The 14,264-nt window shown below is 37.7% G+C and overlaps 1 protein-coding gene across 1 annotated transcript in view; it reads right to left on the reverse strand.

The window, feature by feature from the left end:
• Window positions 1–14,264, reverse strand: part of LOC124510019 (protein phosphatase 1 regulatory subunit 12B-like) — a 94,524-nt gene that overhangs the window by 46,263 nt on the left and 33,997 nt on the right. The gene's annotated exons all lie outside the window — the stretch shown is intronic.

Genomic DNA, 14,264 nt, shown 5'->3' on the forward strand with positions numbered 1-14,264 from the left:
TCTGTGCTGACAGCTCGGAGCCGGGAGCCTGCTTCAGATTCTGCGTGTGTGTCTCTCTCTGACTCTCTCTCTTTCCCTCTCAAGAAATAAACATTAAAAAAAAAAAAAAAGAATGGTAACTGCAGTAGGAATATGAACATTGAACTGCTGGCAGGAAAAACTCACAACAAAGACACCACTGAGAAAATTATAATCAAGGGCTAGAGAGGATGAGGTCTTGAAGTGAAATATTAGCAGTAGAGACATTGAGGAGGGGACAGACTTGAAAAGAAGCCTCCCTGAAGCAGAAGGGACAGTGTAGCTGATTTGAATGCCTACAGTGAAAAAGGATAAGATTTTTGAGAGCTTAGGACCCTGGGTAGACTGCGACACCACTTAGCCAAAACAGGAAATATAAGGAAGTCTTAGAAGTCTTTTCTGTTGCTGATTCCTACCTAGTGCTAATTTCTGTTAAAGCCTGAGTGACTTATATCCAGGAACTACATCTGAGCAGCAAGATAGCATGTACTGCTTGCTGCCCTTTCCCTATTAAATAATCCTAAAGTGAGCCCAGGGAAAACATGCCAACCAGCCCAACCTCACAGCTGTTCTTAGGCCCTCCCCCCGCCCCCCAGCAAAGCTTCGTTGTTGGGTCAGTGTCATGAATACGGTGGCATGGTCCTGGCACAGCATTACTGTACAGGAGCCCACAGAACAGGGGAATCGAGGTTACGGTAGAAAGCTTCAGCTACTGCTGGAATCTCTTCAGAGTCACATGTTAGTGATAACAATGGTGACTTTACAACCCAAGAGGACACCTCCAATTTTTCCTCTAAAATTAAAATCTTTGGGATAGAAGAAGGTTGGTAAATTAGAAGCATTTTGTTTTGCCCTTGTGGTATTTTAAAAATAATGATTTTTCACATTAAAAATTTCACATTCAAGATTTTTAAAAAATTAGAGTATCTGGGGGCGCCTGGGTGGCTCAGTCAGTAAGCGTCCAACTCTTGATTTTGGCTCAGGTCATGATCTCATGGTTTGTGGGATTGAGCCCCCCTGTCAGCGTGGACCCTGCTTGGGATTCTCTGTCTCCTCTCTGCCCCTGCCCTTCTCACTCTTCCTTTAGTGCTCTCTCTCAAAATAAACTTAAAAAAACAAAAACAAACAAACAAAAAAAACACAAGGTACCTGGGTAGCTCAGTCAATTAAGCATCCAACTTCATCTCAGGTTATGATCTCATGGTTCATGGGTTTGAGCCCCCACATCAGGCTCTGTGCTGACAACACAGAGCCTAGAGCCTGCTTCGGATCCTCTGTCTCCCTGTCTCTCTGTCCCTCCCCTGTTCACATGCATGCACATTCTCGTTCTCTCTCAAAAATAAATGAACATTAAAAAAAAATTAGAATATCTGACAATGCAAAGAAACAATTAGTTGAAGTTGAGCAGCAGTTACCTTCTCTAAGCAGAGCATGAGTACCTGACGCCCCACACCCCACCATTCTCTACTGTTTTACCTATGCTACTTTATCAAGTTATATTACTTGCCCATCCTCTTTAGGCATTCTTCCCAAATATTTTATTATGAAAATGTTTGAACATACAGAAAAGTTGAAAGAATTTCACAGTGAATACCGATTTACCCTAACGTGACCTGTAGTCCACCATTAACACTGTGCTATACTTCATCAGATGTCCGTCCCATTGCAGACATTCTTAATAATGTCCCCAAATACCTCACAAACATGTCATTAGCAAGAGTTCAAAACTTGTTTGGAGTACTCTTTTTCTTTTGAAGTAAAATTTACATACAGTGAGAAGCACAGATCTTAAGTACACATTCACTGAGTTTTGATAAATGTATACACTTGTGCTATCCATCACCTCAGGCATTTCAGCATCCCTGAGGCATCTAACCCCTGGGACACAGAAATGTTTTCCTACACTGCTCTGACCTCAGCACTGTCAGTGGCCAAGGAAATGCTGGCTATCAGTGGAAATATAGTTGACCTCTCTTAAGGTAGCATCATATTTCTGCTGGGCCTTAACAGACCAAATCTGGGTATAATCAATTTTGCTGATAATATGAATTCACTATTGGGGCTGAAAGAGAAGGCACTAATGGTTAAGACTTTAGAAATCTAAATAACTTGTTTTTTCCTGAAAGCATCAAGCTCAATAATATAAGTAACGTGGCCTACAGTTTAATCCTCAGACCGCTATATCCTAGATACAGGATAGTGGAATGAATAATAAAGAGCAACAGATAAGACAAACATCCCTTGAGGTCACACCTAGAAGAGTTACACTTCACTCTCCCTGACTAGCTTGATGGTAGTGCGGAGGTCACCAGGAAAGCTCCTGTTATTTACTGATTAAGAGGCAACATTCCCGGGATGCCTGGGTGGCTCAGTCGGTTAAGCGTATGACTTCAGCTCAGGTCATGATCTCACGGTTTGTGGGTTCGGGTCCTGCATCGGGCTGGATGCAGCAGCATCGGGCTGCTCTGTGCTGACTGCTCAAAGCCTGGAGCCTGCTTCAGATTCTGTCTCTCTCTGTCCCTCCCTAGTTCATGCTCTGTCTTTCAAAAATGAATAAATGTAAAAAGATGTTTTTTTTTTTTAAAAAAAGAGGCAGTATTCCTAAGCTCAAGAAAAGACCAAGAATAGCAAAAAAGTAAAAACTTCACCTTTTAAAGGTAGAATAATGGGGAAGTGAAAACCTAAAAAAAGGATTCAAAATTTACTGTTAAGTCAAAGACTTTCCATGTAGCCCAACAATGCAATTGCATCCCTTTATGGAAACGAAAATGAGAAATGCCCCCTGTCTCCTTTGATGGTAAGTGCTTACTTATCTGAAATCAAATACAAGCCTCCTGAAGCACTTCACTGGCAGTGTGCTCAGAATAAGTTGAACGTTGCCAAGACAAAGAATTTCAGACACTGTTGCAGAGGTGCTGAAGGTTAAGGAAAGAGTGTGTGTTACCTTGTTCTTTCAATCTATCTCAACTGTCTCATCTATGGAGTGGCCTTGAGCCCCAGCTCTGAGCAACTGTATATCTAGGACAGAGGTAGAGGGCAAATTTCAGAACAGAATGAGGGACATTACAAGACACTGTACAAGCAAAAGAGTGTAACTTTAATGTCACAGCCCATCCCAGTCTTCCTACAATAGAGTTTCCTGGTTGTATGATAGAAAGCACCACCAAACTTAACCTTCCTTTCATTTCAGGGTTGACAGGAGGACACATGAGATAACAAATATGAAAACAGATTTTTAAAAAGGTAAGTAGTACATAAATCCAACTATTGCTATCAATGCACGCTCTCTGTGTTATTTTAGAAAACAAACTGAGTATTTTAGGCTTTGTAGGTCATATACACTCTTGCAGATACTCATCTCTGCCACCATAGTATGAAAGCAGCCTTACATAATACTACACCAATGAGTATGGTTGTGTTCCAATAAAATTTTATAGATCCTGAAATGTGAATTTCGTGGAAGTCTCACATATCACAAAATATTATTCTTCTTTTGCTGTTTTCAACTAATTAAAAATGCAAAACCCATTTTCAGCTCATAGGCTGTACAAAACCAGGTAGCGGGCTGGATCTGGCCCATGGCTATAGTGTGCTGACACCCAATTTAGAGCACTGGCAAAAAAAATTTGAGTTCAAATGCTAGCTGCGAAATTTAATGGCTATAAGACCATAGGTAAGTTACTTAACTTCTCTCTGCCTCGGTTACCTCATCTTTAAAATGGAAATAACAATAATAGTTTTCCCATAGTGTCAAGTTATGAGGACTATGTGACTTCCTATGTGTAATGTTAAGCATGTCACTGGCACAGTGTAACTGCTCATGCATGTTGCTTCTAGCTATTGCACACCATTCCCATAACAATTCTCCAAACGTGCCACACTTTCATACACCTCTATGCATTTATACCTGCCATTTCCTAAGCCTGGAAGGTACTTCCCTGCTTAGAGCTTCCACATGGTCTCAAAGACTTAGTTTTTGTTTGTTTGGTTTTTTTTTTTTTAGTCCCCTCCTCCCACAAAGACTTAGTTTAACATTACTCCTCTATGAAGCCTGCCTTGACTGTCCTTCCCAACCTAGCAGAGGTAGTCACCGCCACCTGTGTTTCTAAGGGCCTATTATAGTGCATTGCATTCTACTGTAGTTATCTCTGGCAACTTCCCAACCAGACCGGGACCTCCTTCTATGCAGACTATCTATGCCTTACTAATTGTATCCCCAGGGCCTAGAATAGTGCTCTACACACAGAAAGCATTCAATATATATTTGCTTAATGGTCTTATTAACAATACAGAACAGAACCTAATATATTTAGTGTAACTAGGATAGAAATCTCCTGGTTATATGACAAACATGTGACTGTAACTACATATGAAAATAACTTCAAATATCCTATTTTTAGTCTAATCAATCATGTTAATATTCATCCCTAAGCATATCCAGTGAGCATCCAGTTTGTCCTGGCACAGTTAGCTGGTAGCCAACATCTCAGAATCCATACAGCAAAAATCGCAATACCAGCTTTTAGTAATACAAAAGTCCATCTCCCACCTCAATTTACACAAAATAATCTGTGTTTGGTAGTGAGTGAAAGAGGGAACTAAACAGTGAAATCTGAAATTTCCATCAACATAACACTGCATATGGCAAAAAAATAAGTTAACAGAAGGGGAGCCCTTTTCTGATCCTGCTCTTAAACTCTTACAGAAATAGTCAGTGATCAAAAGGCTTCACCAAAGCCACTGAAAGAGGTATGTTTCCCTAGCCAATTAGGATCCTAACTAAAACAGAGTTACCTGGGCAACCCAAAGCACCACCCTTGCCACTCTCAGCCTGCCAGCCAGGCCAGGCAAGCTACGATACCGTGCCAGCCGATTCTGTGCCAGACACATTACCTCTGACAGAAGGTTCCCTGTGTCTGGTAATATGGAGCTAACCAGCACACCTGGCATACTACCTCTTAAATGTCAAACATGTTTTGGAAGGGCAGATTAGAAGGGGGAGGGACTTCAAAGTAACGAAATAGTGAACATTTCCTGAAAGGTAATTTAATGTCATCAGAATCAACCACGAAGAGGGTCCCATGAGGACTCAGATCACAGCCTGCCAGACAACACTAACATGACATAGCATGAAGTAGAAACTTTGCATTTTCTACATTAATGTCACCTTTGTAAAATCCCAGCTAGCTGCTGTGGAAGTAACATCATAACTGGTTTGTCCCTGGGTTTCCATTTTTGCTTTCTGTGCTGTGAGGGGGTGGGGGATGGTGGTGTGTACCATGCACTGGCTGAGAATTCTCAGTTTCTCCAGAGGTCTCTTTCCTCTTCTAGGCTGTGAGATCGCACACTGTGACAATCTGCCAAACTTAAGGAATAGAAAACTCAACATATAAAAGATATTTCTGTTAGGAATATGCTACATTTTTGTTATTGTCATTGTTCTTATCACTTCTATTATTATCATCATGCTCCTCCTCATCATTACCATTTTCTTCAGTGCCTGGAAATGGCTTCATGTATGGTATTTGAACACTGTTGAATCTGGTGACTCTCATGATTGCTAATTCATAACACAGTTATTCTAGATACATCAACAACTTTAAAAAAAAACTTTCTTAATGTTTTATTTACTTATTTATTTATTTAGAGAGCACATGAGTGCAAGCAAGGGAGGGGCAGAGAGAGAGAGGGAGAGAAAGAATCCCAAGCAGGCTCCACACTATCAGCACACAGCCTGATGCAGGACTCAATTTCACGAACCCCAAGATCATGACCTGAGCTGAAATCAAGAGTGGGAAGCTTAATTGACTGAGCCATCCAACTCCCCCATTTTGAGAGGGGGAGGGGCAAAGACAGAGGGAGAGAGAGTCCCAAGCAGGCTCTGCACCATCAGTGCAGAGGCCAACATGAGGCTTGAACTCACGAATCATGAAATCACGACCTGAGCTGAAACCAATAGTCAGACACTCAGTTGACTAAGCCACGCAGGTACCCCATCAACAATTTTTTTTATTCCAATACTGTAATAAAGTTGATCAGTAGGATTAAGTTTTGTTATATTTTAAAGCCAGATTAATTTCAGTGAAATAATAAAATATAAGTAAATTATAATGCCATTCTTTCTTCCAAAATACTCAAAGTTTAAATATATTCTCAGGGGTATTCCCCAAAGTCCTCCAAGGAAGGGAAAGGTGATGATATAATATATATAATAGATATTAATAATATGTAATAATGATGATGATAATAATCTTGATAGCAGCCAATGTTTTTTGAGGACTATTTGGAGCTAGACACGTGAACACGATATGGAAAAGAGAGTAGAGTGAGAAGACCCAGCACCAAGCTTTGAAAAATTCTGTCATTTAAAAACCGGGTAGAGAAGAATGTGCAAACAAGGAAGGTGTAACAAGAAGTGGGAGGAAAAGGCAAGAGAAATTTATCATGAAAGTCATAGGATAAAAAGGTTTCAAGAAGGAGAGTGGTTTATGTTGCTGAAAGTCAAGTAAAATGAAGAATGAAATGTCAGAATTAGCAATCTGAAGGTCACTGATGACCTTAGCAAGAAGTTTCAATGTAGCAATGATGCAAAATTGAGATAGGAATGGAATAAGAGTGAGGGGAAAGGAAAGCATGGATTAAGTCTTTACAAATATGGCTGAGAAAGGGAGGGAAAAGGCAGGGTGGTAACTAAAGGCCAGGAAGGGGCCCAGGGGATTTTGTTATTCCAAGATGGAAGAGATCTGTGCGTGTTTAATGACAAGTGGAAGAGTCCAAATAAAAGGAAAAGACTGAAGAGAGAGATTGAACAGTGTCTGGTTGCAGAAGAAAGGTTCCAAAACAAAGATGGGAGGATGAGCCTTAGATGGGAAGGCTGCCACTGCACTAAGAGGGAAGGAAAAGAGTGCTTCAGACTAAGGCAGATTGGTTTGGAGGTAAAAAGTTAAAGAAATTCTAATTTCTCTGTTTTCTATCTTATTTATGAAGTAGTAGTAATAATCATAATAGTAATGAAGGTGGTGGTAGGATTAATAATGCTTATATTAAATAATATTTAATAAATACATATTAATGTTAATTATATAATTGACAGAATGTTATTTATATAATTATTAGAATGGTAATTATTATAATTAAAAAGTATTAATATTATTAATTTTTTAGTACTATGGGTTAAGCATTGTCTTATACATTAATTAATTTAATCCTCCTAGCAAACTTTGAAGAAGGATATTATTATTTTCACTTTTAAAAAGTTAAGCAACTTGTCCAAGGTCACATGGCTAAGCCAGCATTCAAACCCAATCAGTCTGGCTCCAAAGCTTATACTATGAGCTACTTTATTATACCAACACTCAATTTAGAGATTTTTAACAAGTCTCAATATAAAGCTCTTTAAAGAGCTTTTTTTTGGTGCAGTGATAGAGACAAAAACCAGACCAGAGATTTTGTGGAGTGGAACACAAAGTAGTAGGAGGTAATATCTGTTGAGAAAAAAGGAGAAAATAGGTGATCAGAAGGGTGGGGAGAGTAAAGAAGTGTGAAATGATCTTTTCAGGGAAAGAAGCAATGAGTTGATACATAATGAGGTTTCCAGACAATGAGAAGGATCTATTGGAATTTGGTGACCATGAAAATAAAGTGGTATAAAAATCTGCGCTATTTTGTGATTTTTAGCCACTTAGGTGTAACCACAGAGAAATCAGAATTGGGTTCATCAAGGGTTAGGACTCTGCTGGATAAGTTCAAAAATTTCAGAGAGGTAAAGAAGTAACAGGGAAAGTGTTACTGAAGTGAACACAGAACCTAAACAAGATAATAAGGGAAGCTGATAAATTAGTAAGAAAGGAGATGGGAGAAGAACTGGAGGTCCCAACAAGAATTTGGTTACAAGGCAAATGACTGAACTAGAAATTATATGTTACCTTCAAAAAGCCAGATGCTTAGAGGAGAAACAGTTTTCTAGGTGAAAACTGTCATAGATGTGACTGTGGAAGTGGGTTACACAGGCAGGTAGAGGGAGAAGTCACCGAAAATGAGGAAGCTAAGAAACTATGAGGCCAAAGTGTTGGATACTCTGATAGTAATGAGAGGAAGCTGTGAGCGAGTGGTCTTTGAAGAATGAGAGGGTAAGTAAGAAGGCGGCCTAGCCAAGTGGCATACAAATCAAAGGAGCAGAAGGTATTTTCTTTTTATAAGAGTATGGAAAGTAATGCCCAGGAAGTGAAGAACACAGATACTAATCCTACTTCCTGACACAGAGCTACATGTGATAAAACCACTCAGGAGGGCTTATGTCTATGATTGATCATAGCTGAACTAATGCTCTGCATTTCTAACTCCCACCGCAAAGATATCCACTACCATGTTTTACTATAGACTTTTTCTTCAAATTGTTTTTTTAATTTTTTTTTAACGTTTATTTATTTTTGAGACAGAGAGAGACAGAGCATGAACAGGGGAGGGGCAGAGAGAGAGGCAGACACAGAATCTGAAACAGGCTCCAGGCTCTGAGCTGTCAGCACAGAGCCCGACGTGGGGCTCGAACTCACGGACCGTGAGATCATGACCTGAGCCGAAGTCAGACGCTTAACCGACCGAGCCACCCAGGCGCCCCTCTTCAAATTGATTTAACTAATTTGTTTAAGTAACACAAGAGTATATTTTTACTGAAAGAGTGAAAAAATTGGAAAATAAGTATCTACAGTTTGGTATATATCCTTCTAAAATGATTTCTAAACACATACTTACACAGCAACATGTTTTTACGTATCATTTAGAATTTTTAACAGCATAAATAGGGGCATATTATATGTGTTATCTGTACATTTTTCTTTTTACTTACAATATTTTTATGTTTTCCATGTTAGTAGAGGTCTACATAGGTCTACCTTTTGTTCATAACTACAAAAAATTTCCATAACATATAATTTTCCATAACCATAATTTATTTAACCATTCCCCTATTTATACAAACTTAACAGTTTTTTTTCTAATTTCTTGTTGTTATAAACAATAAACTAAAGAATATTTCTGCACAGGGGGGCCTGGGTGGCTCAGTTGGCTAAGTGTCCAACTTTGGCTCATGTCATGATCTCATGGTTTGTGGGTTCAAGCCCTGCATTGAGCTCTAAGCTGACAGCTCAAAGCCTAGAGCCTGCTTCTGATTCTGTGTTTCCCTCTCTCTTTCTGCCCCTTCCTGCTCGTTCTCTCTCTCCCTCTCTCTTTCTCTCTCAAAAATAATAAACATTAAAAAAACCCTGGGGGGGGGTCAAATAATTTGCATATATTTTTATAAATTGTTCTAAACTGCCTTCTGAAAAAAATGTACTCATTTACAAGGCAATGTTTAAAAAGAAAGCCCAGTTCCTCAATTCGATACCAATATCTATATTTGACAGAAAGAATTTTAAGATTCCTATTAAAGTACTGAATAAATATAATCAGTGTTTCAATTTGCATTTTGCTGATTAATAATAAAACTCGGCAGTTTCTCATGGTTTTTGTTTAAATTTTAAAACAGCCTAAGATATAATTCACATACCATATAATTTACCCAGTTAAAGTATATAATATAATTCAATGATATGCTTACTTTTCAGTGTTTTGTTTAGGGATTTTTTTGTTTGTTTTAGTATAGCCACAGATAAGTGGATCTATCATCATAGTCAATTTAAGAAAACTTTGACGCCTCAAAAAGAAACCTCATACCCTTTTAGCTGTCAGGACCTCTCCTCCTAGCCCTAAGTAACCCCTAATGTACTTTCCATCTCCACAGAGTGCCCTATTCTGGACTTTCATATTAATGGAATCATATAATACATGGACTTTTGCGACTGACTTCTTTCACTTAGTATATGTTTTTAAGGTTCATCCAAGTTGCAACATGTGTAAGTACTTTATTCCTTTATAATATTATAATAATATTCCATTGTGTAGATATACCACATTTTGGTTATCCATAAGTTGATGAATATTTGGATTATTTCTATCTTTTGGCTATTATGAATAATGCTGCTGTACATGTTCATGTTTAAGTTTTTATGAGGACATATGTTTTCATTTATCATGGATATATACCTAGGAGTAGAACTGTTAGGTCATATGGTGATTTTATGTTTAATTGTTTGAGCAACTGCCAGACTGTTTTCCAAAGTGGCTTTACCATCTTGTATTTCCATCCAACAGTGTGAGAGTTCCAATTTCCCCACACCCTCATCAACACTGATCTGGCATTTTGATTCTAGCCATCCAGCAATCCATCAAGTGGTATCTCACTGTAATTTTGATCAAATTTCTCAGATGACTAATAATAACAAGCATATTTTCATGTGCTTTTTGGTGATTTGTGTATCTTCCTTGGAGATATGCCTGTTTAGATCCTCTACCTGTTTTTAAATTGGGATATTTGTCTTTTTATTATTGCATTGTAAGAGTGCTTTATATATCTTAGATACAAGTCTCCTCTCAGATATATGATTTGCAGTGTTTTCTCCCATTGCATGCACTGTCTTTGCTCTTTCTTGTGTCCTTTCAAGAATTAAAGCTTTTAATTTTGATGAGTTCTAATTATCTATTTTTCTTTTCTTTTTCCTCTTGTTTGTTTCTCATGATTGTGGTGTCATATCTAAGAATCCTTTGTCAAATCTAAGATCATGGAAAATATTACCCCCATATTTTCCTCTAAGAGTATAGTTTTAGCTTTTGCATCCAGGTCTACGATCTATTTTGAATTAATCTTGTATATGGTATGAAGTAAAGGTCCAAGTTCATTATTTTGCACGTGACTATCCAGTTGTCACAGCACAATTTGTTGAAAAAAATATTCTTTCCTCATTGAATGGTCTTGGCACCTTTGTCAAAACTGAACTGACAATTAATGTATGGTCTTATTACTGAACTCCCAGTTCTATTCCATTGATCTATATGTCTGTTTTTGTGCCAACATCACACTGTCTTCAAATTTGAAATCAGGAAGTGTGAGCTCTCCTACTTCATTCTTCTTTTCAGAACTGTTTTGGCTATTCTTTGTCCCTTGCTATTCCATATGGGTATTAACTATACAAATAATTGTCCATTCACAGCCTTTCTTCATTTTTCTTTTGGATAAAGTTTTAAAATTGCTTATATGGGTATTAATCCTTTGATCATAAACTTTTTTCCTAGTCACCTATCTTTCAACCTTTTTTTATGGTGTCCTTTGTCATACAGAAGTTAAGTTTCATTTTATATAATATATATTTAAACATAAATATTTAAGTATACATATGTTAATATTTACCAGTATTTCCTTCTAAAAATTAGTACATTTAAAAATACACAGATAGGGGTGCCTGGGTGGTTCAGTCGGCTGTGTCCGACTTCGGCTCAGGTCATGATCTCACAGTTCGTGGGTTCGAGCTCCATGTCAGGCTCTGTGCTGACAGCTCAGAGCCTGGAGCCTGCTTCAGATTCTGTATCTCCCTCTCTCTCTCTGCCTCTCCCCCACTCACACTCTGTTTCTCTCCCTCTCTCAAAAATAAATAAACATTAAAATTTAAAAAAAAAGAAGAAACTGGTGGGAGAGGAGGCAGTGGAAAAAGATGTATATTGTCCAGATAATATACAAACTAAATAATCCAAATGTGATTTGTTGTGATGTAGTTGTCTGATGCTAAGGAAGGTTTTCTGTAACAAACTTGTCCAATCTTTCCCTGATTTTCATAAACTTTATATGATGTTTAGTCATGCACAAACCCAAACTATCAAGCAATATTTTGCAGCTAATCACTAAGAAATCTGCAGCAATAGTCAATAGACATTTACAAATAGCATCACGCTTTGGCATTGTCTGAAAATAGTAAGCAATTATTTGAGAATCATATTAGTTTTGACCTGCCAAGTCAATGATACAAAAAATCTGACAAAATGAAAATGTGGAGCTGTAAGAACCTTCATACGCAGTTGGAGGCCATGTAAATTGGTACAGCCAAGAATTTGGAACAGCATTATCTGATAAAGATGCACACAAACATCTGATCCTTCACATAAGCCTCAGAAAAACTATAACACATTTACACATGGAACAATGAACAAGAGTGCTCACAGTAGCATTATGAGTTTTCTGTTTTTATAACATCTTCACTGAGATGTAATTCATATACCATAAAATTATTTTAAAGCATACAATTCAGCAGTTTATAGTATATTCACAGAATTGTGCAACCATTACCACCATCTAATTTCAGAACATTTCATTACCCCAGAAAGAAATCCCACATCCATTAGTCGGCACTCCCCATTCCTCCCTTGTCTAGCCTATGGCACCCACTAACCTACTTTCTATCTCTGTCTTTGTCTATTCTAGACAGTTCATACAAATGGAATCAATACACATAGGATTTTGTATCTGGTTTCTTTCACTTAGCATAATGTTTTCATGGTTCACTGAGACTGTAGCATATATCAGTACTTCATTCCTTCTAATGGCCAATCATACTCCATTATATGGATACACCACATTTGTTTATCCATACACAGGTTGATGGGCATTTGAGTTGTTTCCACTTTTTGGCTATCATGAATAATGCTGCTGTAAACATTCATGTACCAGTTTCTATGTGGACATATGTTTTCAATTATCTTGGATATATGCTCAAGAGCAGAATTGCTGGGTCATATGGTAACTTTGCACTCAATGCTTTGGGGAACTACCAGAGTGTTTTCCAAGGTGGCTATACCATTTTTGCCATCACACAAGCAATGCATAAGGTTCCAATTTCTTCATTTTGTCACCAATATTTGTTACTGCCATCTTTTTATTAAACCATCCAAATGGGTGGGAAGTAGTATCTCTTTGTAGTTTTGATTTTCATCTCCAGATTATGTTTTAGTAGCAAAACAAACCTCATCATCCTAAAAACAGTGTATATATCCATCAACAGAAGAAGATACTTTTAGTACAATTATGCGCTGGGCTACCTACCATATGACAATGTGAAGACGGGTAAGTTAGTGTCGCATGTATCAATGTGCAAATGAATAAACTAGTGCTTTGCATTATCAACAGATAAATCTTACAAATATAATATTAAATTGGAAAAAGCACATAGCAAAAGGATATGTAGAATATAGTGCCATTTATATAATTTTAAAAACATATAAAACAACATTATAAATTATTTAGGGATACATTTATATGAGGTAAAAATATAAAGACATGTTAACTATATTGCTAATAGTCTATTTCTCAAACTAGTTGGCAGTTACACAGGTACTTGTTATATTATTCTCTGCAAGGTTTGAAAGAGTTTATTAAAGATAATAAATCAATGAGAGAAAAAGTCTGGTCATTACATCTGCTGTGTGCTTTCCACTGCTACCAAGTATAAACCAATGTTAAAGACTGGGAAATAGCTGAACAGTTAAATGACATCTCATCTAAGACTTCTTAGTTTAATAAGAAACAATTCTAACAAGCAATAGGGCTTCTTCCTATCCAAAATTCAAGCCCTAAAAGAATCTGTTAACCTGCATGGCTTTTAAAATATGAACAATCAGGGGCGCCTGGATGGCTCAGTTGGTTAAGCATCTGACTCTGGCTCACGTCATGATCTCATGATTTGTCAGCTCAAGCCCCGCGTTGAGCTCTATGCTGAGAGCTCAGAGACCGCAGCCTACTTCAGATTCTGTGTCTCTCTCCCTGTGCCCTCGCCCTCTCACGCTCTGTCTCTCTCTTTCTCTCAAAAGTAAATAAACATTAAAAAATATGAACAATTGGATAAATATTAAAATTGAGTAAAATTTGTACTTATTTGTCCTGGGTGAAAAAATTATGACAATTTCATTTTATTCTACAGCTATCTCTGCATAAGGAAATCAGTCTAAAAAAGTTAAGTGAATCAATAAGATTTAAACATTATTGATATCACTTATTAAATGAAAATATTATAAAGTACTCAGATTTAAGATACACTTTCACAACCTTTTTTTTTTTAAGTTTGTTTATTTTTGACACAGAGAGAGAGCAAGCGTGAGCTAGGGAGGGGCAGAGAGAGAGGAAGACACAGAATCCGAAGCAGGCTCCAAGCTCGGAGCTGTCAGCACAGAGCCTGACGCGGGGCTTGAACTCAAGAACCGTGAGACCATGACCTGGGCCGAAGTCGGACGCTTAACTGACTGAGCCACCCAGGCACCCCCACAACCTATCTTTTTGAAGTTGTCAAAGAAAGCCATTTCTCAAATTGAGAAATTTCTCACAGAAAACC

Source organism: Lynx rufus, unplaced genomic scaffold (genome assembly GCF_022079265.1).
Source record: "Lynx rufus isolate CCGP_SWC_20201006 ecotype Redwood Valley unplaced genomic scaffold, mLynRuf1.p SCAF_15, whole genome shotgun sequence".
Taxonomy (NCBI): domain Eukaryota; kingdom Metazoa; phylum Chordata; class Mammalia; order Carnivora; family Felidae; genus Lynx; species Lynx rufus.